The 27174-nt window shown below is 44.5% G+C and overlaps 1 long non-coding RNA gene across 3 annotated transcripts; it reads left to right on the top strand.

The window, feature by feature from the left end:
• Positions 1-24405: 24405 nt before the first annotated feature.
• LOC116530555 lies at positions 24406-24809 on the top strand. 3 transcript variants are annotated; one of them, XR_004260060.1, is made up of 4 exons: positions 24406-24453; positions 24490-24561; positions 24669-24704; positions 24738-24788. It is a non-coding gene; the product is annotated as an uncharacterized LOC116530555 (long non-coding RNA). The 3 variants fall into 3 exon arrangements; XR_004260059.1 differs by lacking the exon at positions 24669-24704 and having other exon boundaries at positions 24738-24809; XR_004260061.1 differs by lacking the exons at positions 24669-24704; positions 24738-24788 and adding an exon at positions 24598-24630.
• The last annotated feature ends 2365 nt before the right edge of the window (positions 24810-27174 follow it).

The raw sequence follows: 27174 nt of genomic DNA on the forward strand, positions 1-27174 counted from the left end.
AAATGAGCAGTTAAGATGGGAACTCTCAGAAGAGAATAGAACATCATCTTGAGGGAACAACTTGGGCAGGGTAGATGATAAAGTGCAAACTATGGTTTATATCAGAAGCTCACAGATGATATATCTCAGTGTTATAGAGCTCACCTTAGCAAAATCTCAAACAGAGTGTGTCAGTAGTTGGGCATAACTTAAGGCACACAAGTTAAGGCAGATATGCACATATACCTATAAGTATGCCTCATACATGGCTTGCTCCCCACAGCACATTGTGTTCTGAATAATACCATGTTTTGGAGACAGCAGAAACATAGCACCCCTCTTGGTTTGGAAACACCACCTGCAGTCTTTTTCTTTTTTCTTTCTTTTTTTATAATATTATTGCATTTTAGGTGTTGGGGTACATGTGAAGAACATGCAAGATTGTTGCATAGGCACACACGTGGCAGTGTGATTTGCTGCCTTCCTCCCAATCACCCACATCTAGCACTTCTCCCCATGCTATCTCTCCCCAACTCTCCTCCCCCCACTGTCCCTCCCCTATTTCCCTCCAACAGACCCCAGTGTGTAGTGCTCCCCTCCCTGTGTCCATGTGTTCTCATTGTTCAACACCCGCCTATGAGTGAGAACATGCAGTGTTTGATTTTCTGCTCTTGTGTCAGTCGGCAAAAAAAGCCAAAATAGACAAATGGGACCTAATCAAACTCCACAGCTTCTGTGTGGCAAAAGAAACAGGCATTAGAGTGAATCAGCAACCAACAGAATGGGAAAAAGTTTTTGCAGTTTACCCATCTGACAAAGGGCTGATATCCAGAATTTACAAAGAACTAAAACAGATTTACAAGAAAAAACAAGCCCATTCAAAAGTGGGCAAAGGATATGAACAGATAGTTTACAAAAGAAGACATACATGAGGCCAACAAGCATATGAAAAAATGCATATTCTTTTTCAATACAGATCATCAACTTGTTCTAAATACTAACATTATTCAGCTTGGAGTATGGTAAAGGTCTACTCAAGCTTTTAATCCGTAAATATATGTTGGACAGCATTTCAGTAGCCACAGAATGGATTATTAAGAGCGCAGACACCTGCAACAAGTGCATCTGTGAGGTGACTTTCCTTTGCATTAAGTCTGATCTAGAAAGCAATGCTGAACTTGGGAAAGCCCCTGACCAAATGCTAGAGCCCAAACTCCTGTCTCATGGAGCAGATCCTATCTAATGGAGCATGCATGCACCTGCAGCTGTAAGATTTTGCTCCCTTCCCCAGAAGAGAACAAACGACTGAAGAAAATGAGGATCGCATGCAGAAAACTCTTATTTGAACTTTGAAGGAAGGAAAAATAGAGATATTTTTATCTTCTTTAAAAAGTATTAAAATGAAGGAGCAAAGAACTCCATTATTTAAATTATTATACTTTAAGTTCTGGGGTACATGTGCAGATCTTGCAGGATTGTTATACAGATATACACATGTCATGGTGGTTTGCTGCTTCCATCCTCCCATCACCTACATTAGGTATTTCTCCTGTTATCCTTCCCCAATCCCCCCACCCCCTGCTATCCCTCCCTTAGCTTCCCAACCCCCAATGAATACCAGTGTGTCATGCTCCCCTCCCTGTGTCCATCTGTTCTTATTGTTCAACACTCACTTATGAGTGAGAACATGCAGTGTTGATTTTCTATTCTTGTGTCAGTTTGCTGAGAATGATGGTTTCCAGATTCATCAATGTCCCTGCAAAGAACATGCACTCATCTTTTTATGGCTGCATAGTATTCCATGGTATATACGTGTCACATTTTATTTATCCAGTCTATCATTGATGGGCATTTGGGTTGGTTACAAGTCTTTGCTATTGTAAACAGTGCCACAATGAACATACTTGTGCTTGTGTCTTTATAACAGAATGACTTATAATCTTTTGGGTATATACCCAGTAATGGAATTGCTGGGTCAATGGTATTTCTATTTCTAGATCCTTGAAGAAGCGCCACACTCTCTTCCACAATGGTTGAACTAATTTACACTCCCTCCAATAGTGTAAAAGCCTTCCTATTTCACCACATCCTTTCCAGCATCTGTTGTCTACAGATTTTTTAATGATCACCATTTTAATTGGCATGAGATGGTGTCTTAATGTAGTTTTGATTTTCATTTCTCTAATGACCAGTGATGATGAGCATTTTTTCATATGTTGGTTGGCCGCATAAATGTCTTCTTTTGAATAGTGCCTGTTCATATACTTTGCCCACTTTTTTGATGGGGTCGTTTTTTTTTTTTTCTTGTAAATTTGTTTTAGTTCTTTGTAGATTCTGGATATTATCCCTTTGTCAGATGGGTAGATTGTAAAAATATTTTTCCCATTCTGTTGGTTGCTGGTTCACTCTAATATTGTTTCTTTTGCTGTGCAGAAACTCTTAAGTTTAATTAGATCCTATTTGTCTATTTTGGCTTTTGTTGCCACTGCTTTTGGTGTTCTAGTCATTAAGTCCTTGCCTATGCCTATGTCCTGAATGGTATTGCCTAGGTTTTCTTCTAGGGTTTTTATGGTGTTAGGTCATATGTTTAAATCTTTAATCCATCTGGAGTTAATTTTTGTATAAGGCTTAAGGAAGGGGTCTAGTTTCTGCTTTCTGCACATGGCTAGCCGGCTTTCCCAACACCATTTATTAAACAGGGAATCCTTTCCCCATTGCTTGTTTTTGTCAGGTTTGTCAAAGATCAGATGGTTGTAGGTGTGTGGGGTTATTTCCAAGGCCTCTGTTCTGTTTCATTTGTTTATATCTCTGTTTTGGTACCAGTACCATGCTGTTTTGATTACTGTAGCCTTGTAGTATATTTTGAAGTCAGTAGTGTGATGCCTCCAGCTTTGTTCTTTTTGCTTAGGATTGTCTTGGCTATCCAGGCTCTTTTTTGGAGTTTAAGGAAGTTTAAGGAAGCTTTTTCCAGTTCTGTGAAGAAGGTCAATGGTAGTTTGATGGGGACAGCATTGAATCTATAAATTATTTTGGGCAGTATGGCCATTTTCATGATATTGATTCTTCCTAACCACGAGCATGGAATGTTTTTCCATCTGTTTGTGTTTTCTCTTATTTCCTTGAGCAGTGGTTTGTAGTTCTCCTTGAAGAGGTCCTTCACATGCTTTGTTAGTTGTATTCCTAGGTATTTTATTCCCTTTGTAGCAATTGTGAATGGGAGTTTGCTCATGATTTGGCTCTCTGTTTGTCTGTTATTGGTGTATAGGGATGCTTGTCATTTTTGCACATTGATTTTGTATCCTGAGATTTTGCTGAAGTTGCTTATCATCTTAAGGAGATTTAAAAAACTCATGCTTATGAATAATGAATGTCTGAAGTTTTCCTAGAGAAAGGAGATTAAAAATTAGGTCCCAACCTTTTATTCTTTTCTTGTCTTTCAAATTCCTTGCAAAGCCATTAATAAGACCAAATTTGAACCATTAAAAGGTAATCATAGTCCTGCCTATTCAACTCTAAACTCCCTAAGGTCTTATCATAATCTCTTCATTCCTGATACACCAGGTCTGTAATTGCTATTGCTAGCAGGAACTAGAGCAAACTCCTGTCATAAAATAAAGCACTCTCAGGAGAGGCCAAGAAGAAAATCAGAACTTTCATTTTTCTCAGATTTCCTGTCAAGCGGATCCTCATGAAGAATGATGGAGCTGGGCAAATGGCCATTGCCTACCAGGTGAGAGGATGTGAGGGAACTGGGTTATGACTGGATCGCTTTGAAGGCAGACCTTCTGAGTCCTGAGATTGGACATGCTGTTTAACTCACCGAAAGCCCATATTCCCCTGGATAACACTAGAGTTACACAACTCATAAGGTTGTTGTGTGAAACAATGTTTGTGAAAGAACTTTCTGAGAGAGAAAACTATATATGTCAATGAACACTATTATTATTGTCATTTTCCATTTAAAACTGAAAACTAATTCTTTGGGCTTTCAGAGTCTAGTTTCCCCAGATTGTCCCCCAAAGAACAGTTTAACTCAGGTTCATATAAGATCTTCACCACATATAGCCCATTCTTTTGGTTTTCTAGCTTGGAGAGCTTGTCAAAAAGAAACCAAGTTTGCAGTTGACTTGATTCTTCTTCTGAAAAAGGTGATTCATCTTTCCCCCAACTTTTATGATCCTTCTTTCTAGCATGCCCCATTCATTTCCAGAACCTCAGTGAAGGCTGAGGTTGAAATAGGTGAGGAAAACCCATAGGAAAAAGAATGTAAAAGAAAGCCTCAGGGTGATGGATGAAAGGAAAGGAATCCTGTAAAGTATGGGGGATGAGAGAACCTGATGCCTTCTTGTCCTTCCAGACCCTTCTGTCCCTTCTATGCTCCTGACAGCATTTTGTTCCTCCTGTCTCCTACAGCCACGTAGGCATGCTTCCTGGTTAGGGAAACGTTCTGCAACTCCTGCAGCAAGATCTCTGATGTGAGGTAAACAGCAACGTCTGCTGAAACTGACCTTCTGCTGCTTGTGGATTCTGTGGAAGATGCTCCTCCATCTGTGCTCCCTTTGGCTTACACAGGAGCTCTAATTCATTGCTAATTCTGTCCAGCTCCTCTCAACAGATACCCTAGAAAGTCAATTAACAGCCCCTCCTTGTCTTGGAGCCTTCCCTGCTTCTTGTCTTCAACCTTCCACTGGATTTTACAGAGTCCAGTGTCTTACCTCTGTCTGAGACCTTTGAATACACAAATAAGACTCAGTATTTTAGTATTTTTCTTTCACACCTGCCACTAGCTTTCACATCTTTGCCACCAGAGATCTTTCTGATGCTGCAGCACGCCATCCCCACAGGTTTCCCCCTTGTATTCTCAACACTGGACTTCCCCTTGTCACCAGAACCCTATTGTCACTGTTTTCCACATCACCAAGGAACAATTATTTATGCTTACTTACCTTTTCCCTCTTCTCATGAACACACTCAGATACTGGATCTTTTTCTTCAGCAAGAACTCACTTCATCACAGGTCCCTATCTGTTCCTGTGACTCCACCCAATCTCAAGCTATCATTCTCTCAGTGACCTTGAGACATGCCATGTGTCGCACCCACTTATTTTCCAATAATCTCCCATTATGAAAAACCTCTACTCTACCAACTCCAGATGCCACCTTTAACTCTGACTACATCTGACCTGACTCCAATTTTACTGAACACTGTCCCTAAGAGTTTATGTCTAGATAACCCCTCTTAATTTGCCTCTTCTACCTCAACAGTCTCAGATATTGACTGCTCATGCTTGTGCATGTCAGCCTTTTCCTGGTGGCAGGTGTCTGCCAAGGTCTTTTTCTCCTCACCATCTCATACTGTGATTTTCAACATGGGCTTTGTACCCTCCATCCATCAGAGGGCTGTCTTGAAGGAGGGTTTGCTTGTGTAGGTTGATCCTCTCGTTCACCAGCCATGATTTCCAGGTGCATTAGGAATATAATTACAAAGAGAGTGGATTTCCAGGTTTGAGTGGAGAAAGGAAAAAAAGGAGGAATCACTTCCAAAACAACTGAGGTCAGGCTAGTAAGTAAAAATTTTCCTTAAATCCCAAGCATTACTTGCTGACAAGCAGAACATCGCTATAAGAATCACTTGGAAATGACAGTTTTGGTAACTCAAGGGAATATCTAGACCAGAAGCAATTAAGACAATGCAATAAAGTTACAACTGGATGAGCAGTTAAGACAGATATGCCAGGATTAGGAAACTAACACCCTTATTGATTTGGGAACACCACCTGAATATCCTTCCTTGATCCAAATCATCAACCTGTGTCAAACACTAATATTATTCAGTTTTTTGGTGTGAAAAAAGTAAGGTCCACCCCTCAAGTCAATTGAATCTACAAAAGGTACTTACAGCATGAGAAGCACAGCTGTGACTTCCACTTTAGTCTGCCCTCTTCTGCTCAGCTTCCCTTGTTTTGGGAGCTCACAGAAGAGCTGAGATTGCCAAACTTTTGGTGGAAATGCTTAGGCAAGCGCGGAGACAAAGTAGTCTCTCTCTCTCTCTCTCTCTCTCTCACACACACACACACACACACACACACACACACACACACACACAAATCAGGCTTTACACTGAATAATTCTCTGCCTATCCCTTCTGTTGTAAGGAAGGCCAGAGGATCTTGAGAAGGTCTCCCTCTATTGGTTCACAAAGGGTCCCAAACCTGGAGGTGAGCAGACAGACTTTTCAGCTTGTCACATTCACCATCATAGAAAAAATATCTAGAGGAGTGGAACTTTATGGGGAGCTAATGGGGACACCTTAGAGGTGACTACAAGTTGAATGATGCAGAAATGAGCAAAGCTTTGAGAATGGAACAGTCCAATGACTCTTGTATCCATAAAGAAGCAACACTCAGAATCAGAGGACAGAGGGGAGACATGTTCCAGAGAGAAGGAGCACACTGAAGAAAAAGATATTCTCTACGTTTAGTTTCTACTTTAGGAAAAGAAATGTGAAGATGAATTTAGAAATTCTTCAAAGCCAGAGATCCTGAGGAGATCTGGTCAATACCAAAGGGCCTTAGCTTCTAAACCACAATTGGGAGACTTTATGAGAGTCATTATGGTGAGAAAAATTCCAAAAGCAAAAGTGAGATTCCAGCAGTAATTAGCTGTACTTCTCACAACCAAGAGAGTCGGTTGCTCGAAATTCAGGCCAACTATGGCCAAGAGAGTGGCTTGATAGTAAACAAAAACTCAAATTTGAAAGAAGGCTCCAGACCCCTTGCAGTGTTCCCTGCTTGCTTTGATTAGCTTGACTTCTAAGGTCCCATAATTTCATCCCCAGAGTGATTTCACTGGAGCCATGGCTATTCATTTGTGGCTATTCTGATTGAAATGTGTTAAAGTACACACCGGATAGTGAAAACTTAGTATGAAAATAAAATATTAAATATATAATTGTCTCATATTGATAACATTTTGAAAGAGTATTTTCAATATATTAAATTCAGTTGAAAGCAATATTACAAATGAATTTTACCTATTTATTTCTTATGTTTTCAAGTGTCACTACTTGAAAATTAAAAATTATATGCAGACCAATTATGTGGCTTATGTTATGTTAATCTGTTTATTTTAATTTTACGGGTATATAGTATGTGTATATATTTATGGATTGCAGGAGGTATTTTGATATAGACATATAATGTGTAACAATCACATCAGGGTAAAAGGGGAAATTGATCAAACACTTATCATTTCTTCATGTTACAAACATTCCAGTTATCCTGTTAGTTATTTTTAAATATCTGTCAAATTATTGTTGACTGTAGTCACTCTATTGTGCTATCAAAGACTGGGCCCTCTATAAATAAAATTTCTGTACCCTTAGTCCATCTCCACTCTCCCCACCCCGCTACCCTTCTCAGACTCTGGTAACCCTCATTCTATTCTATCTCCACGAGTTTAATTATTTTAATCTTTAGCTCTCACAAATAAGTGAGAACATGCAAAGTTTGTCTTTCTGTGCCTGGCTTTTTTCACTTAACATAACGACCTCCAGTTCCATCCATGTTGAAAATGATAGGATCTTATTCTTTTTTCTTACTGTACTCCATTGTGTATATGTACCACATTTTCTTTATCCACTATCTGCCATGGACACTTAGGTTGCTTCCAAATTTTGGCTATTGTGAATAGTGCTGCAATAAACATTGGAGAACAGGTATCTTTCTGATATACTGATTTCCCTTCTTTGAGGTAGGAAAACATCTAGCAGTAGAATTGCTGGATCATATGGTAATTCTATTTTTAGTTTTCTGAGGAACCTCCAAACTGTTCTGCATAGTGATTGTTCTAATTTACATTCCCATCTGCAGTATATGAGGGTTCCCTTTTCTCCACATTCTCAACACCATTCATGACTGTCCAACTTTTGGATAAAAACCATTTTAACTGTGGTGAGATGACATCTCATTGCAGTTTTCATTTGCATTTTTCTTATGATCAATGAATAATGTTGAGCCTCTTTTTACATACCTGTTTGCCATTCGTATGTCCTTTTTGAGAAATGTCTATTCAAATCTTTTGTTATTTTTAATTGGACTATTATATTTTCCCTATAGAGTTATCTGAGTTCCTTATATATAGTTATCAATCTCTTTTCAGATAGATAGTTTGCAAATATTTTACATTTCTTATATTTCTGTCGGACAGCATTGTGCCAGGTCTCCTTATGTCAGAGATCTTTATCTCCAACCCTGGCTATTGCCATATCCTAGAGCTTATCACAGGGCAGCTGTCTTCTCAATAATGCAGTTTGATATCCCGTCTTCTAACCTCAACTTTCAGTCCTCCCAGCTTCTGTCCTCAACATGACAGTTTTCAATCCTGTCAGGACCTCTACTGCATGGATCATTCTATATGTACTCCTTAAGCCATCGGATGAAAGCAACTTTTCATCAACAAACACCATCCCACCACTCCTTGGGTGTATTTTAACCCTACCAAAAGGGGAAAGATACCCTTACTTCCTCTATCATAGCACATTTCACTTTTAACGTTTGGTTTAGTTGTTCTTCTTCCCTAAGGAAAAAGATCACATCTATCCCACTGCCTGCTCAATCCTCAGCTCCTGAGCTTAGCATGTAGTTGGTGCTCAATAAACTTTGGCAGAAAGTAAAGCAATTGAAAGAACCCCTGGGAGGTAGGTTTACTGAGCACTCTGTAGTAGGGCTGCTTCCAGGGGTGGGGCCTCAGGGAGCTCACACTTCAGGCTTCATAGTGGCAACTCTCCCAGGCTTCACCCAGGACTCTCAGTTCTGACTCAGCTGCTTCCAGTATGGAGATTTAATCTGAATGTCTGAGGCAGCTTGATGTAGTCCCGACATTTCCAACTCCAACAGACAGGACCAGCATCACTAGCACAGTGGAGCCTGGATGGGCTCCTCTCCCTAAGGAGTCCTCAGAGCCTCCCAGTTCCCTGGTATGATCATGGCCTCAAAAGGTCCTCCAGGGCTTTTCATGCAACCCTCTTTATCTCCTAGAACTTAACAAGATAACATGAATTCTGATACTATCACCACTGTTTTTGAGGTTATACCATGTACTGCCTGCCTGGCCTTCGGCAAGTCATTTGACCAAAGTCCCAGGTATCTACTAAGGGAGTTACATTAATACTCACAAGAGGATAGGTCCCCCGATGACCTTGGCTCTCAGCTACTCCATTCCTGCGTGTAGTTCTCAGGATAACTGTAGACGGGCTGAGAAGGTAGTGCCCTGTGCAACTGTTTGGAACAGTCCAGGCTTTGTCCTCATCCCTCCTTAGAACAGAATGTCCTGCGGTGCTTGAGCTCAGTGGTGAATGTTTCCCTGGAAGGGGAGAAAACCCCAGAATTGAATGCTTTGGGGTCCTTTAGCTTAGGTTCGAAGTAGAGCATGCATGTGCAGAGGAGATACCATCTGCCCTGGGTAGTTTCCTGAGCCTTTGAGACTGGCCTGCCATGGATTGTAAGGTTCTGTTGGTTCTTGCTGCCTACCTACGAGTAATAAAGTTGTTTTGCATGACGTGTCTGAGTGTCCTCTTTTCCTGGGCTGACACTCTTGCAGCTAGGTTTGTGTAGAACTCCCTGTCAGATCTAGAAACCTAAGAAGAAATTGGCAAGGTCTTTAGAGTCCTCCCCTGGAAATGATAACTGGTGCACAGTATTCTGCTTAATGTGCTTTTCTTTTTTTTTTTTTCCGAGACGGAGTTTCGCTCTTGTTACCCAGGCTGGAGTGCAATGGCGCCATATCGGCTCACCGCAACCTCCTCCTCCTGGGTTCAGGCAATTCTCCTGCCTCAGCCTCCTGAGTAGCTGGGATTACAGGCACGTGCCACCATGCCCAGCTAATTTTTTGTACTTTTAGTAGAGACGGGGTTTCACCATGTTGACCAGGATGGTCTCGATCTCTTGACCTCGTGATCCACCCGCCTCGGCCTCCCAAAGTGCTGGGATTACAGGCTTGAGCCACCGTGCCTGGCTAATGTGCTTTTCTAATAAGACAATCGTGAGGAGCAGAATGTTTCTCCTCTGTATTCCCATTACCAACTATGAGTATTCAGTCATGTAAGAGACATTGAACCATTCTATGCCCCTCTCTCATCATTCCCATAGTTAGTCACCAAGTTGTGCTTATTTTTTTCTGATAATACTCCTCAAATCTCTTTCTACACGGGACTCATCATCTTTCACTTAAACTGCAGTACCTCCTATCAAATCACAAACCCTTCAGCTTGCCCATTTATATTCCTTGTTCTCGTTACTAACAGAGAAATCTACCTAAAATAAAAGGCCATGACATTTACATACTTGAAATCTTTCAGTGACTCTCCTGTCTACCAAATAAAGTCTGCTCTTCTCATCGTTATGCATTAGTCATCTATTGTCTTATACCACATTACCCCCGGCACTAGCAGCTTGAAACAACAAACATTTATTTTCACACAGTTTCTGCCAGGTCAGAAATCCAGGTGAGGCTTATTTGGTCCTCTGGATCAAGGTCCTCACAAAGCTGTAGTCAGGATGACAGCAGTGTCTACAGTCCCCTCAAGGCTGCTCTGGGGGAATATAGGCCATCGCTCACTCAAGTGGTTATTGGTAAAATTCATTTCCTTGAAGGTTATTGGATTCCTCGCTTTGTGTTAGCCAGAGACCTCCTGCAATGGTCTCTCCATAAAGCAACTTAGAACATGGCAGCTGGCCTCCATCAGAACTAACCAATCATAGAGCAAGAGAGGGTGAGCAGTAGGGAACCCAGAATGCATTACAATTTAATTTCAAAACTGACTTCCCATTACTTTCGCTATATGTCTTTCATTAAAAACAAGTCACTAAATCTAGTTTTCACTCCAGGGAAGCGAATTACGCATACATGAATGCAATGATGGGAGATCATTAGGAGACATCTTAGATGCTTCTACAACAACTAGCTTTGGTTTTGTTTCCTCAACTGACTTCCTGTTTTCTATTTAAATGAGTTCTATTATGTTATTATTTCCTTTTTTTTTTTTAACTTTGGCTTCCATTTGTTCTTCTTTTTCTAGTTTTGAAAGTAGTAGCTTAGATCATGGATTTAATCTAATAGAATTTAATGATAAAATGTTTAATTAGATCCCATTTGTCAATTTTGGCTTTTGTTGCCATAGCTTTTGGTGTTTTAGTCATAAAGCCTTGCCCATGCCTATGTCCTGAATGGTATTGCGTAGGTTTTCTTCTGGGTTTTTTATGGTTTTAGGTCTTATGTTTAAGTCTTTAATCCATCGTGAGTTAATTTTTGTACCAGGTGTAAGGAAGGGGTTCAGTTTCAGTTTTCTGTATATTTCTAGCCAGTTTTCCCAACACCATTTATTATATAGGGAATCCTTTCCCTATTGCTTGTTTTTGTCAGGTTTGTCAAAGATTAGATAGCAATAGATGTGTGGTATTATTTCTGAGGCCTCGGTTCTATTCCATTGGTCTACATCTCTGTTTTGGTACCAGTACCATGCTGTTTTGGTTACTGTAGCCTTGTAGTATAGTTTGAAGTCAGGTAGTGTGATGCCTCCAGCTTTCATCGTTTTGCTTAGGATTGCCTTGGCTATATGGGCTTCTTTTTCATTCCATAAGAAATTTAAAGTAGTTTTTTTCTAATTCTGTGAAGAAAGTCAATGGTAGCTTGATGAGGATAGACTTGAATCTATAAATTACTTTGGATGGTATGGCCATTTTCATGATATTGATTTTTTCCCATCCATGAGCATGGAATGTTTTTCCATTTGTTTGTGTCCTGTCTTATTTCCCTGAGCAGTGGTTTGTAATGCTACTTGAAGAGGTCCTTCACATCTCATGGAAGTTGGATTTCTGGGTATTTTATTCTTTTTGTAGCAATTGTGAATGGAAGATCACTCGTGATTTTGCTGTTTGTCTATTACTATTGTATACTGACTTTCCTGAAGTTGCTTATCAGCTTAAGAAGATTTTGGGCTGAGACACCCCCTCAATACATTAAAAATAAATATTAAAAAAAAATCAAAGGCCTGGGTGCATTATTATCTTATGCTTGTAATCCCAGCACTTTGGGATGCCGAGGCTGGTGGATCACTTGTGGTCAGGAGTTCAAGACAAGCCTGGCCGACACAATGAAACCCCATCTCTACTAAAAATTCAAAAATTAGCCAGGCATGGTGGTACATGTCTGTAATGTCAGCTACTAGGGAGGCTGAGGCATGATAATTGCTTGAACTTGGGAGGCAGAGGTTGCAGTGAGCTGAAATTGTGCCACTGCACTCCAGCCTAGGCAACAGAGTGAGACTCTGTTTCAAAAATTTAAAATATATATATAAGTAAAAATTAATGAACTAAACCCCAATTTCTAGAACTCTAAGAAGTAAACTTGAGGGTTCAAAAAACTGCTGGGTGAGATCAAGTGAAACATAAAATCTATTTAATTAAGATAATGTTTTTATAACTTGTATTCAAAAAATTGTTGATTCATTATTTTTTTTTTTTTTGAGAGGGAGTGTCTGATTGTCCCCCAGACTGGAGAGCAGTGGCACGATCTTGGTTCACTGTAACCTTCGTCTCCCGAGTTCAAGCAGCTCTCTGCCTCAGCCTCCCGACTAGCTGGGATTACAGGTGCAAGCCACCACGGCCGGCTAATTTTTGTATTTTTAGTAAAGACCCGGTTTCACCACGTTGGCCAGGCTGGTTCCAACTCCTCATTTCAGGATTTCAGGTGATCCACCCACACACCCCTCACCTCAGCCTCCCAAAGTGCTGGGATCACAGGCATGAGCCACCACGCCCCGTCCTTTACTTGTTTTGTTTTCTAGATTTAAGAAACGTTTTTCTCAGAAGTTATCTATAATTTACACCGATTTGGTAAAGCACACTTTTGGGAATAAAGGTGAGTGGAAGGATTTGTTTTTCCTCCCTGCTTGATCCTTCCAAAGTTTGAAACTTATTCATAAATATTCTTATTTTCTGTTCATATGTTTACTTTATCATCAGGCTATCATCAGAAAGAGTGGTTCTACTCTCAACCTTTGAGGAAACATCCTATTAACAATACGCGGAAAAATCCTGGCCCCGAGTTTGCAGACTTACAGTGAGGGGGAAAGTGTCCCTCCCTGCAGGCCCGAGAACCTTAGAGCCTTTGGGGGAGCAACTTGGCAGGGAGGGTCCCGGCAGCTGCTCATGGGCAGGAACCAGGCTGCGCAGTGGGGACCTTCTACTTCCTGGCATCTTTCTCCTCCACCACACCGGCTGCTGGGGGAGTGGTGGACACCCTGTGACTGGAGGTCACCTCCTCCCACCGCTGAAAGGGAGAGGCGGAGGCCATCAGAGCAGGGTGCCTGGCCTGGGGCGAGAGCTCGTCTAGCCCCCGCAGAAATATCGCGACCTGAGCAGCAGCAGCCTCAGGGACGGCACCGCTCACTTCCCGGAGGAGCGAAGGTGCCTGGTGAGAAGACCAGGCTGAGTGGAACCCCGCCCCGCAGCCCCAGGAGGGAGCAGCAGGGATGCAGCCCGGAAGTGACAGGCTGGGCACTGGACACCGAGGAGTGCCACAGCAACCTCCAGAGGGCACCACAGCCACTCCCACGCGGCACCGCCCACACCGACCTCCAGGCGGTGCCCACATCAGCCTACAGGGGGTGCCGCACCCACTGCACCTGCCGCTGCCACCCCGGGTGGTGAACTGCACGATCGGCCCAGTCGCACTGACCTGGGAGGCCCAGGCCCACAGCCACTGCCCTGGGTGAGGAGGAGGAGCAAGTCGATGCCCCAGAAAAGGGCAAAAGCTCAGAGCTCAGGCTGTGCCAGGAAAGGCCAGGAGCAGAAGATGGAGAGATGGAGATGGAGAAGCAGCAGGTGGGAAGGACCGGAGCTCTACCGGCGGGGTCAGCATCTGCGGGGTTAGAGTATGAAGAGAATGAAGCAAGGCAGAAAGAGCGGAAATGAGAAGATGCAATGACACCGTGGAGCACCATGCAGAATCCAGCCCAGGACTCCAACAAAGCCTGGCTTTAATTCCAGCTCACACACCCACCCCAATCAGAGAGGATCAGGGGAGAGGGAGGACCCAAGGAACACTGGACCCCAAAGGGCGGGAATCTGAGGCCAAGGCTGATTGTGGGAAATGGTGGGAATCAGGAAAGGAGAAAGTGAGGCAAAATAGGGGGATGGACATGGGGGGACAGTGAGCTGGATTAGGAAGGATTAGAGTCAGAATCTTAGGAAGAATCCAGACAGGAACTGTCCTTAAGAAGGTGTGAGCTGGGTGCTGTGGGAGGCCAAGGCGGGTGGATCACCTGAGGTCAGGAGTTCAAGACCAGCCTGGCCAATATGGCAAAACCCCATCTCTACTAAAAATAAAAAATTAGCCAAGTGTGGTGGTGTGTGCCACTAATTCCAGCTACTCAGGAAGCTGAGGCAGGAGCATCACTTGAACCTGGGAGGCAGAAGTTGCAGCAAGCTGACATCGCGCTACTGCACTCCAGCCTGGGCGACAGGAGTGAGACTCTGTCTCAATAAAAAAAAAAAGAAAGGTACATTCTGGGGATGAAGGAAGGGGTTCTAAGACTCAGGGAGTGAGGGCAGAGAAGAGACAGGGGTTGGGGGTGCAGTGGGGTGCCAATGTAGCACCAAACAGAAGAAAACTGGAGGAAAACAGAGCCCTTTTTTCTCCTCCAACTCCAGCTGCTCCTCTGAGTCTCAGGCCACCTGCTCCTGTGTCTGCTGACCTACTGACCTGTCTCTGAACCCTGCTGGAATGCTGTTCCTCCTGATCTCTGCCCTGCCCCAAACCTTTCACTAACACCACCACCCCCAGTGTCCAGTGCCCACCACCCCCACTGCCCCTGACCATAACCTGCCCCATCCCAGACGCCCCTGCTTCCAGCCTCATGCCCTAGTGGACCCAAAGGGGATCAGGACACGCAGGTGAAGAGGGTGCTCTTCTGGTTCCTCTTGCTCAGGTGTCCCAGTCACACAATCATGAGTGTGAGGAAATGTTGGATATGACACAGATTCTATTTCTCAAGCTGTTTCACACTGTGGTTTACCTAACAGTGTTTTTGTGGGGTCATCGATGTGGATTTGGTCTTCCCTGCAAACCAAGGACCTGAGCGCAGATTTCTTGAGCAGCCTAGAGAAACTCTGGTCTCACCAGTCCACATTAAGTTCTGGGTCCTACTGGCCCTGCTTGGCCCAAACACAGCAAGGTTGAGAGGATGGAAACGGGAAAAAAGTGACTCTATAATACTGAAAAGGAAGGATTCCATGGGCCAATGGAACACAATAGAGAGCGCAGAAATAAATCCTTGCATTTACAGCCAACTCGTTCCTCACCAAGGCACCAAGAACATACCTTGCAGAACAGACGGTGTCTTAAATAAGTGGTGCTGGGAAAATGAGAGATATCTACATGTGAAGAATAAAAATAGACCGCTATGCTTCACCATATATAAAAATAAAATCAAAATTAATTAAAAACTTACATTTAAGAAACTATAAGCTGGGCATGGTGGCTCATGCTTGTAGGCCGAGGTGGATGGATTGCCTGAGATCAGGCGTTCCAGACCATCCTGGCCAACATGGCAAAACCCCATCTCTACTAAAAATACAAAAATTAGCAGTGGCTCACGTCTGTAATTCCAACACTTTGGGATGCCAAGGCTGAGGATCACCTGAGGTTGGGAGTTGAGACCAGCCTGACCAACGTGGCGAAACCCCATCTCTACTAAAAATACGAAAGTGACAGGCACAGTGGTCCATGCCTGTAATCCCAGCTATCCGGGAAGATGAGGCAAGAGAATCGCTTGAACCCAGGAGTTGGAGGTTACAGGGAGACAAGATTGTGCCACTGCACTCCAGCCTGGGTGATAGAATGAATGAATGCATGAATGAATGAATGCATAAATAAATAAAGGAAACTATGAAACTAATAGAAGAAAACATTGGGGAAATGCTTTAGAACACCAGCCTAGGTAAAGATTTCTTGAGTAAGACATCAAAAGTACAGGCAACCAAAGCAAAAATTGATAAATAGTATTACATCAAGCTAAAAAGCATCTGCACAGAAAACAAATTTTAAAAAGTTAAAATTAAATATCAACAAAATGAACCAGGAGCGGTAGCTCATGCCTGTAGTCCCAGCACTTTGGGAGGCCAAGGCCAGCAGATCACTTGAGGTCACGAGTTCTTGGCCAGCCACATAGTGAAACCCTGTCTCTACTTAAATACAAATCATTAGCTAGGGATGGTGCCAGGTGCCTGTAATCCCCAGCTACTAGGGAGGCTGAGGCAGGAGAATCACTTGAACCTGGGAGGCAAAGGTCACAGCCAAGATCGTGCCACTGAACTCTAGCTTGGGCGGGCGACAAAGTGAGACTCCCTATAATATAAATAAATAAAGTGAAGAGGTGGGAGAAAATTTTTGCAAACTATTCCTCCAACAAGGGATTAATAACCAGAATATGTAAGAATTAAAACATAGCCAGCCCGGTGACTCATGCCTGTAATCCAAGCGTTTTGGAGGCAGAGGCAGGCAGATCATGAGGTCAGGAGTTCAACTAGCCTGACCAACATGGTGAAACACTGTCTCTACTAAAAATACAAAAATTAGCCAGGTGTGGTGGCACGCACCTGTAATCCCAGCTACTCGGGAGACTGAGGCAGGGGAATAGCTTGAACCCGGGAGGTAGAAGTTGTTAACAAGCAGACATCGCATCGCGATGCTGCACTCCAGCCTGGGCAACAGAGTGAGGCTCCCTTTCAAAATAATAATAATAATAATAATAATAATAATCTTATTAAAAAACGGGCAAAAGCCAGGCTGTACCAGCCCCGAGGCTTAGTTCCAACTACTTGGGAGGCTGAGGTGGGATGATCTCTTGAGATTGGGCAGCAGAGATTGCAGTGAGCTGAGATTGCCCCACTGCACTCCAGCCTGGTGACAGAGAGCATGTCTCAAAAAAGTAAAAATTAAAAATACAGAAGAGAGAGATCAGAAACCCAAGAATATAAAGGGGAATGTTTTGTGGTGTGGGATATTCTGTATCTTGACTGTTGTGCTGGTGTCACAATTAGATACACTTGACAAAAACTCATTGTACACTTAAAATGGGTATATACTATTCTGTGAAAATTACACTGTAATAAATTGATTTTCATTTTTTAAAAAGATTTCTTAAGAAATCAAAACAGTAGGAGGAACTAATTTACTTTCCTAAACCCATGACATATCACAAGTTAAGTTCAGAAAGTAAAAATTAGCTCAGCCTGAGACAGTGAAAAAATCTGCCCTGCCATTCATCTGGCTGGAGTTTATAAGTCAATGTTATTCATGATACCATTCTGCCGTGCAAAGTATTGTGAACATTTTGGTGTGTTTTATCACAATGCCTTTGTTTGTTTGTTTTTGGAGACCTACTTCTGGCTCAAAAAGTAGAAAACACCATGTTGCTTGCCCAGGTTGTGGCCCAGGCTGGAGTACAGTGGTGTGATCTTGGCCTACTGCAGCCTCTGCTTCCCGGGTTCAAGCGAGTCTCCTGCCTCAGCCTCCTGAGTAGATGGGACTACAGGTGCCTGCCACCAAGCACCCGACCCAAGGAACTCTTTTCTTTCATTTTTTGTTTCAGCCTCACAGGGTGTCTGTTAAAGTGAGGGAACTCTTATTCAATAAGCGTCATGGACATTCTTGGAAGCCCTCTGCAAGATCCTGTTTTAAGTTCTGCAAGTTTGGGGTCCAACACGTGTGTAACTTGTTTCCCTATATTTATATTTGTGAAAGCTTAACAGCCCCAAGAAAACTGGTACTTAATCACTGGTTCTAGCACTAGTCTGTTAAAAACTGAAATATCCTTTGCGCGCCATCATTTCGGGGTTCACTGTTTTGCCACATCTGAGTCATCCCTCTTCTTCTGTTCTTGGAGGCTGCCCCTAGGGATTCCCTGTTCACCCAGTTTGATGGGAATCCTCAGACACCCATCAGATACCAAAATAAATGGCTATATTCTCCTAGAATGCTTGTAATGGGGGAATTACATGTGACCAGGAGGTGAATGATTATTGTCATTTCCTTTGCAAAACGTGTTGCTTGTCAACTCTTGATTTACCCAAGGCAGGAGGAAAGAAAGAGAGGGAGATTGATCAGAGACTCCCATAAAGTTTTTGTTGTTGTTGTTTTTTGGTTTTTTTGTTTGTTTGGTTTGGTTTGGTTTTGAGATGGAATCCCAGTCTGCCACCCAGGCTGGAGTGTAGTGATACGATCTCGGCTCACTGAAACCCCCGCCTCCCGGGTTAAAGCAATTCTCCTGCATCAACCTCCCGAGTAACTGGGATTACAGGCATGCACCACCATACCTGGCTAATTTTTTTTGTATTTTTAGTAGAGACAGGGTTTCACCATGTTAGCCAGGCTAGTCTCAAACTCCTGACCTCTAATGATCCATCCCTCTTTGCCTACCAAAGTACTAGGACTACAGTCATGGGCCACGGTGCCTGGCCTATATTTTTCTTTATACAAGTAATTTCGTAAAGAAAATCTGAAAAAGACGACTCAGTTGATTAAAAAAAAAAAAAAAAAAACTACTATTCACTGAAAAAGCAGTATGAGCCGGGTGCAGTGGCTCATGTCTGTAATCTCAGCACTTTGGGGGCTGGACAGGTGGACAATCACATGCCACCAAGCCCAGCTAATTCTTGTCTTTTTTGCAGAGATGGGCTTTCACCATGTCGCTTGCCCAGGCTGGTCTCAAACTCCTGAGTTCAAGCAATCCATCAAGCTCTGCCTCCCAAAGTGCTGGGATTACAGGAGTGAGCCAAGCACCTGGCCAAGCCACTGGGCACAGCCTCTTTTTTTTTTTTTTTGTTTCCTGCCGTTATAACAGCATACCACATACTGGGTGATTTATAAAGAATAGAAGTCTAAGGCTGGGCTCATTGGCTCACATCTGTAATTCCAGCACTTTGGGAGGCCAAGGTGGGCAGATCACAAGGTCAGAAGTTCAAGACCAGCCTAACCAACATGGTGAAACCCCGTCTCTATTGAACATACAACAATTAGCCAGGCGTGGTGATGTGTGCCTGTAATCCCAGCTACTCAGGAGTCTGAGACAGAAGAATCCCTTGAAGCCGGGAGGCAGAGGTCGCAGTGAGCCGACCACTACACTCCAGCCTGGGTGACAGACAGAGTCAGACTTCATCCTCCCACCCCCCGCCCCCAAAAAAAGAAAAGAAAAAAAAAAGAAGTTTATTTGGCTCATGATTCTGGATGCCGAGGATTCTAAGATCGAGGGGTCACAGCTTGTGAGGGCCTTCTTGCAGTGCCATTCCATAGCAGACAGGCAAGCACACACAGGACACCAAGAGTGGATGGAAACTGAACTTATCCTGTTACCAGAAGCCCACTCCCTGGATAACCACACGTACGCTCCAGATACCACCATTCAACCATTCATGAGGGCAGAGGTCTCATGACCTAATCAACTCTTAAAGGTCCCATCTCTTATTCTTTCTTTTCTTTTTCTTAGGTGGAGTTTTGCTCTTGTTGCCCAGGCTGGAGTGCAATGGCATGATCTCAGCTCACTGCAACCTCCACCTCCAGGATTCAAGTGATTCTGCTGCCTCAGCCACCCAAGTAGCTGGGATTACAGGTGCCCATGACCATGCCCAGCTAATTTTTGTGTTTTTAGTAGAGACAGGATTTCACCATATTGGCCAGGCTTTTCTTGAATTTCTGACCTCAGGTGATCCACCTGGCTCGACCTTCCAAAGTGCTGGGATTACAGACATGAGCCACCATGCCTGGCCAGGTCTCACCTCCTAATGCCATCACAATGGCAAATTTCAACATGAGTTTTGGAGGGGGTGCTCAAACCACAGCACTTACCTTGCCTTGTTCTTCCTGAATCTCTTGGGATGTCTTCCCAAATTGTTTCATTTCTTTGTGGAATGGGTAAAAGAAAATAGTTGTGCTTTAACATCCACCATCAGAATTTGAAATGATTTTTTTTTTTGGTCAAGATGGTTACTGCTCACTGAAACCTGAACTGATTTCACAGAACTCAGAATAACTCTAAATTAACCTAGGATTTAATTTGTTCAACTTTTCCTTTATCCTCCCTTCACTTTCATCCATGCTTGACACACCCACTCTTGGAACGGTCTTTCCTAACCCACTCGCTAGGCCCAACAGAGCATAGGAGGAGCCAGAGAGTGTTTATATTTGACCCCAACACTTCTGAAGGCACAATCTCAGCTCACTGCAACTTCCACCTCCCCGGCACAAGTGATTCTCCTGTCTCAGCCTCCTGAGTAGCTGGGATTACAGCTGTGCGCCACCACACCTGGCCAATTTTTGTATTTTTAGTAGAGATGTGGTTTCACCATGTTGGTCAGGCTAGTCTCAGACTCCTGACCTCGTGATCCACCCGCCTTGGCCTCCCAAAGTGTTGGGATTACAGGTGTGAGCCACCACACCTGGCCCTCTATTAATAGAAACATTTTTAATAAATAAAACATGTATTAGATATATAGTAGCTAACACAAAGGTATCTGAACATAAAATTAAGAAACAGCATATTGAATCCAGGAGTATATTAAAAAACACACAATAAGGCAGCAAAGTGGCCAGGCCCCCCGGGGTGAGGGAACTCCGTCTAGGATGGATACCCTCCTCCTCAGCAAGATCCAGGAGGAGTACCCAGACAGGACCATGAATGCATTCAGTGTGGTGCCCTCAACCAAGGCGTCAGACACGGTGGTGGAGGCCTATAACGCCACCCTCTCCATGCACCAGCATTTAGAAAACACAGACCAGACGAGATCTACTGCATCAATAATGAAGCTCTCTATGACATCTGCTTCAGAACCCTAAAGCTGCCATGCCCACCTATGGTGACCTGAACCACCTGGTGTCTGCCTCCATGAGTGAGGTCACTAACTGCCTGCACTTCCCAAGTCAGCTCAATTCTGATCTGCGGAAGCTGGCAGTGAACACAGTCCCATTCCCCTGCCGGCACTTCTTCATGCCCAGCTTTGCCCTGCTGACCAGTGGGGGAAGCCAGCAGTCCCGGGCCCTGTCAGTGCACGAGCTCACCTAGCAGATGTTGGATGCCAAGAACATGATGGCAGCCTGCAACCCCCACCATGACCGCTACCTGACAGTGGCCGCCGTGTTTAGGGCTACATGTCCATGAAGGAGGTGGACAAGCAAATGCTAAATGTCTAAAACAAGAACAGCAGCTGCTTTGTTGAGTGGATCTCCAACAATGTGAAAATGGCTGTCTGTGACATCCTGGCCCAGGGGCTAAAAATATCTGCCACCTTCACTGGCAACATCAGGGCCATCCAAGAGATGTTCATATGTATCTAGGAGCAGTTCATGGCCATGTTTTGGTACACGGCCTTCCTGTACTGGTACACAGGTAAGGGCCTAGATGAGATGGGGTTCACCAAGGCCAAGAGCAACATGAATGACCTGGTGTTCAAATACCAACAGTACCAGGATGCCACGGCCAAGGAGGAGGGCGAGTTCGAGAAGGAGGTGGCCTAGAGTCTCCAGTCACCGGGGAAAGCAGGGAAGTGGTGTGAACTCTGTATTCACTTCCAGCCTGTCCTCTGGTCTGTCCCACTGTGTGTGCACTTGCTGTTTTCCCTCTATGTCCCATGCTGTACAGATACACCACTAAAGCATTTTCATAGTGAAAAAAAAAATTGTTTCCATGTGATCTTTTTTTGCCCAATATACATTTTGTCTTCTATAAAATATCTGTGCTGCTGCTGAATACTTCCGTGTGTGGCTGAATCTGTGTATGTCATGAAGAATAATTATCTACAGATCGCAGATATAGGTCTCAGAGTTTAACTGTATATGCATCCCTGCAATTTCTTGATCTTACAAGGATCTGAGTGTTAATCGTGGAGACAGAGGCTATCCCTTATCCTTTAAAACAGAGATTGGAAATCCCAGGGCCTAAGCTGTTATACACTAAGGTTAATAAACTTCAATGAACATCTTTTGCTGATCTTCTGAGTTGGAATATTTTCATCTAACCAGCAGGAGGAATGAGGTTCTCCCTTTCAGCAGCTGTTTGCAAGATGCTTTCCTTGTGGGTTTGGTCTCCTTGTCCTCACCCTGACCTCATAACCACATCAGTCCCAGCTCATTTCTGAGAAAGCTGGGGCTCTGAGCCCCACTGAGAATAGGTGTCTGGGCTCAGGCAGCAGGGACACAGGGAAGGGGGAGGATTTTGCAGGCCAAGGCTGGGAGAGGCAAAGCTGGGAGTCGCAGGGGGAGACAGAGGTTGCTGGGAGTAAGATGATGCCAGAACAGCTCAGGGTTGACCTTGAATTCCCTGCCAAAGTTGACTTGATTCTGAAGACCAAACCTGCAGCTCCAATAAACCAGGTCCATCCTCATTGTTAGTCTCCCAGCATCATAAAAACTAGGGGAGACAGGGTCCCCTGACAGAACCAAGTTAAATTTCCCAGAGCTCTAGGCATTCATTCACCCTGACCCAGGGCCTTCACACATCCAGGGAAAGAAGCATCATTCCTACAGATAATGGACTAAAGGCAGTAGGGCAACGAGGAAGTGCTGGGGAGATAATTCCCTGTGCACACCCGGCCATCTGAGCTCTCCCACGGCAGCTCTGAGGGGCCCTCACTCAGCCTCCGTGCTCCTGCTCACAGTGCTTGCCCAGCCAGGAGCGGCTTTCCAGCTCCACCCGAGTTACACAAACCCCCATGTGACACCTCCCCACTTCAGCCTTCTCTTCCACAGCCTCTTGTTTATTCCCAGGAGATTCGGTCTCTTTCTTTTGCACCCTGGGTCCCTTCAATTGTGCTTCCACTGTTAGTGGTCACAAGCTCTGTGCCCTTTGGTGTGATCTCTCTGCTGGAGGACACAGGACACCCTGCAAGTCAGGGATGGGTCTTATCCCTCACAGAGATGGCCATATGGCCCAGGTTCTATACACACCTGCAAAACTGGTATTTCTGGCTTCTATAAACAATCTCTGGCTGGGCTGGTGGCTCACACCTGTAATCTTAGCTCTTTGAAAGGCCTAAGTTGGCAGATGGCATGAGTCCAGGAGTTTGAGACCAGCCTGGGCAACATGGTGAAACACGGTCTCTACAAAAAGTTTAAAAAAAAAAAAAAAAAAAAAAAGGGAGATGGGTACAGTGGCTCACGTCTGTAATCCCAGCATTTTGGGAGGCCATGGTGGGTGGATCACCTCAGGTCAGGAATTTGAGGCCAGCCTGGCCAATATGGTGAAACCCTGTCTCTACTAAAAATACAAAAATTAGCTGGGTGTGGTGGCGTGAATCTGTAGTCCCAGCTACTCAGAAGGCTGAGGCAGAAGAAGCACTTGAACCTGGGAGGCAGAGGTTGCAGTGAGCTGAGATCTGAGATCTCACCACTGCACTCCAGCTTGGGTGACAAAGCGGGACTCCATCTCAAAAGAAAAAAATAAGGCCGGGTGCTGAGGCTCATGCATGTAATCCCAACACTTTGGGAGGCCAAGGCGGGCAGATCATGGGATCAATAGATCAAGACTGTCCTGGACAACATGGTGAAACCCCATCTCTACTAAAAATATAAAAAATTAGTTGGGCATGGTGACACATGCCTGTAGTCCCAGCTACTTGTGAGGCTGAGGCAGGAGAATCGCTTGAACCTGGGAGGTGGAGGTTGTAGTGAGCCGAGATGGCACCACTACACACAACCTAGTGACAGAGTGAGACTCTGTCTCAAAAAAAAAAAAAAGCAAAACACGGTGGTGCATGACTGTAGTCCCAACCTCTGAAGGCTGAAGTGGGAGGATCACCTGAACACCAGAGATGGAGGTTGTACTGAGCCAGGATTGCACCACTGCACTCCAGCCTGGGTGACACAGTGAGACTCTGTCCCCATAAACAATAAAAAATCTTCATCTACAAGAGATGCCTTCTGCCAAACTCATGATGAGGAAATAACGCAACCAACTGTGTACTCTCAGAAACTTGAGAAAAGTGACCAGGATCTCCGCCAGTGTTACCCTTGTACTGCAAAGCCCTGCAGTACCATCTGTGACATTTCTTTCTATTGACTCAAAAAAAGAAGAGATGAATTCCTTTTACAAATCGCTTTATGCTGTTCAAATCAACACATCAAGTGGTGCATTTAGAGGTACTGGTCGAGGTCCCAGAGGCCACATGAGTAGAGGAGGTGGCTGAAGTCCCAGGGGACACTCAGGTGAAGGTGTCAGTTGACGTAGCAGGTCAGGTAATTGAAGGAGGTGGCTGAGGCTCTAGAGGAAACCTAGGTGGAGGATGGCTGAGGTTCCAGAAGACATTAAGTGGAGAAGTAGGGTGAGGTCCAAGAGGCCATGAAGCTGAAGAAAGAAGATGAGGTCCCCAGAACAGACAGCTGGATAAGGTGGATGGGTTCTGCCAAAACAGACAGATGGATGAGGTGGACGGGTTCTCCCAAAATGGACAGCTAGATGAGGTGGATGGGGTCCCCCAAGACAGAGAGCTGGATGAGGTGGATGGGGTCCCCCAGGACAGACAGCTGGATCAGGTAGATGTGTTCTCCCGAAACAGACAGATGGATAAGGTGGATGGGGTCCCACAGGACAGAAATCTGAATTAGTGGATAAGCTTTCCCAGCACAGACACCTGGATGAGGTAGATGGGGTCCCACAGGACAGACAGCTGGATGAGGTGGATGGGGTCCAAGACAGGGAGCTGGATGAGGTGGATGGGGTCCCCCAGGACAGACAGCAGGATAAGGTGGTTGAGGTACCTCAGGGCAGACAGCTGGATGAGGTGGATAAAGTCCCACAGGAGATGCAGCTGGAGGAGGTGGTGGAGGTTCCACAAAACAAACAGCTGGAAGAGGTGAAGGAGGTCCCAGATGACACTCTAATAGAGAACATGTGTGAGGTCTCAGAGGACACTCGATTGCTGGAGGGGTCTGAGGCTTCAGAAGATCATCAGCTGGAGAAGATGGTGGAGGTACCAGAGAGCACTCAACTGGAGGAGGTGACTGTGGTCTCAGAGAATCTTCACTTGGAGAAGACAGTTGAGGTCACATAGGACACTTGAGTGAAGTAGGTGGCTCAAGTCCCAGAGGGCACTCAAGTGAAACAGGAGGTTGAGGTTCCAGAAATAATTCAAGTGGTGGAGCTGCTTGTGGCCTCAGAAAATCATTACCTGAAGGTGGTAGATATACCGGAAGACACTCGGGTGGTGGAGGTGTGCGTGGTCTCAGAAAATCATCAGCTGGAGATGGTGGTAGGGGTAACAGAGTACACTGAGGTAGAGGTGTGTGTGGTCTCAGAACATCTTGAGTGGAAGAAGCTGGTAGAGATACCAGAGGACATTCAGGTGGAGGTGTGTGGGTTCTTAGAAAATCTTCAGCTGGAGAAGGTGGTAGAGGTACCAGAAGACACTTAGGTGTAAGTGTCTGTGGTCTAGAAAAATCGTCATCTGGAGAAGGTGGCAGAGGTACCAGAGTACATTCCAGCAAAATAAGTAGTTGAGGTCCAGGAGGACACTTGAGTGGTGGAGCTGTAAAACTACAGTGGAGCTGTAGTTTTAGAAAATTATCAGCTGCAGAAGGTGTTTGAGGTCCTAGTGGACACTGGAGTTGAGGAGTTGTCAGAGGTCCCAGATCAACATTAGCTGATGGGAATGGTTGAGCTCCCAGGTGACACCCAGTTGGAGGAGATGGCCGGCAACCCATCAGTGGTCTTGAAGGGTAAGCCATGAGATAGGGCGAGTAGGGCATCCTGGGCAATGATGATGTTGTGCTGCAGCCACATAGGCCTGCCGGGAAGAAGGAGGAAATGTTTTGAAATATATTAATTTGATGGACAGAATGACCACCACCAACACAGGCTGCACCTGATGTTGCTGCTATTTTTTGCACCTTTCCATCCTCTAGGTTTCAAAATAGCAGCATCAATGTCATGAAGTCACCCTTCCACTAAGTACCACAGACAGCTGGGGAGTGAAGAAAAATCATTGGGACAAACTGTTTTCTCCACATGCCACTGTGTCTGTCTGCAAATGTAGGCAGGCTGGGGGCCGGCCCCAGGGAAGACAGAGTCATAATGCAATAAGGAAGATGCACGTTTCAGACACAGGAGAGTCTATGTCCATCCTCATTCCTCCCTCACCGCCATCACCAGAGCGTGCTCCTTGTATCAGATAAACAGCGAGCAAGAGAGGCTTGAAAAGCCCATTGTCCACACATGTGTTGCAGTTTCTTTTTGGATTATGTTCTCCAGGCCTTTTATGTTCTCTAATCCTCAAAACTATGCAAGTCAGTGTGACCGCCCTACCCCGAATCTAAGAAAAGGGAGGCTCCCAAAGGAAAGAGAGCATGTGCCCAGGGTCACACAGCTTGCAGGAGGCACAGTGGGAGTTGATTCCAGCTCTCCCTGCAGGACCCTCTCATTTCCCTTCTGCTTCCGTTCTTGACAAAGGATCTTCTTCACTCTGGGGGTGCCACCGTGGGCACAAACAGCTCACAGGGAAATGCGGATTCCTGAAGACCTGCCGGGGAACTGGGAGAGGGTTTTCTCACAGAACAATCCTACATATAGAAGTCGGTTAGGCATGGCTAGAATATTTCTTTTAACTCCCAGGCAATACAAATTTTAAGTGCACTATGACATAAAGAATACTTTTGTCCATGGAAAAATGAGGTGGGGATTCTGAAAAAAGCAAGTTTTATAAATGTGTCTGATTTCAAGTGTGCAAGTCCTGTCATGTGTCATCACAGGACTCGGCAGCTGCTGAAGGTACAGAGGCTACATGAGAACCAGCATAGCTGAGCATCATTTAAGGCTTAGTTGGGAATTGTCACTGTGGGTAAGAGGTTCCATTCACTCTTCACTCACAGTTAAGGCAATGTTCTATTACAAATATGGAAACTCTGACACTAAGAATGTTAGATCAGGGGCACCACTGAATGGGGGTGAAGGCGTTTTTGCACAACACAGTTACCAACAGGGATGGAACTGTGATGAACTATGGAATTGACCTTGTTGAAGAGCATTCAAAAATTGCACAAAGCACATATTAATGTTGGAGTAATGAGTTTTCACTTTTGTCACTTCTGTGAATACAGCAGGTATTTCAAATGGTAATCACCTACCTTATTTTACTTTACTACCTTAGCAAA

Source organism: Sapajus apella, unplaced genomic scaffold (genome assembly GCF_009761245.1).
Source record: "Sapajus apella isolate SASKATOON/1434 unplaced genomic scaffold, GSC_monkey_1.0 scaffold67, whole genome shotgun sequence".
NCBI classification, from domain to species: Eukaryota; Metazoa; Chordata; class Mammalia; order Primates; family Cebidae; genus Sapajus; species Sapajus apella.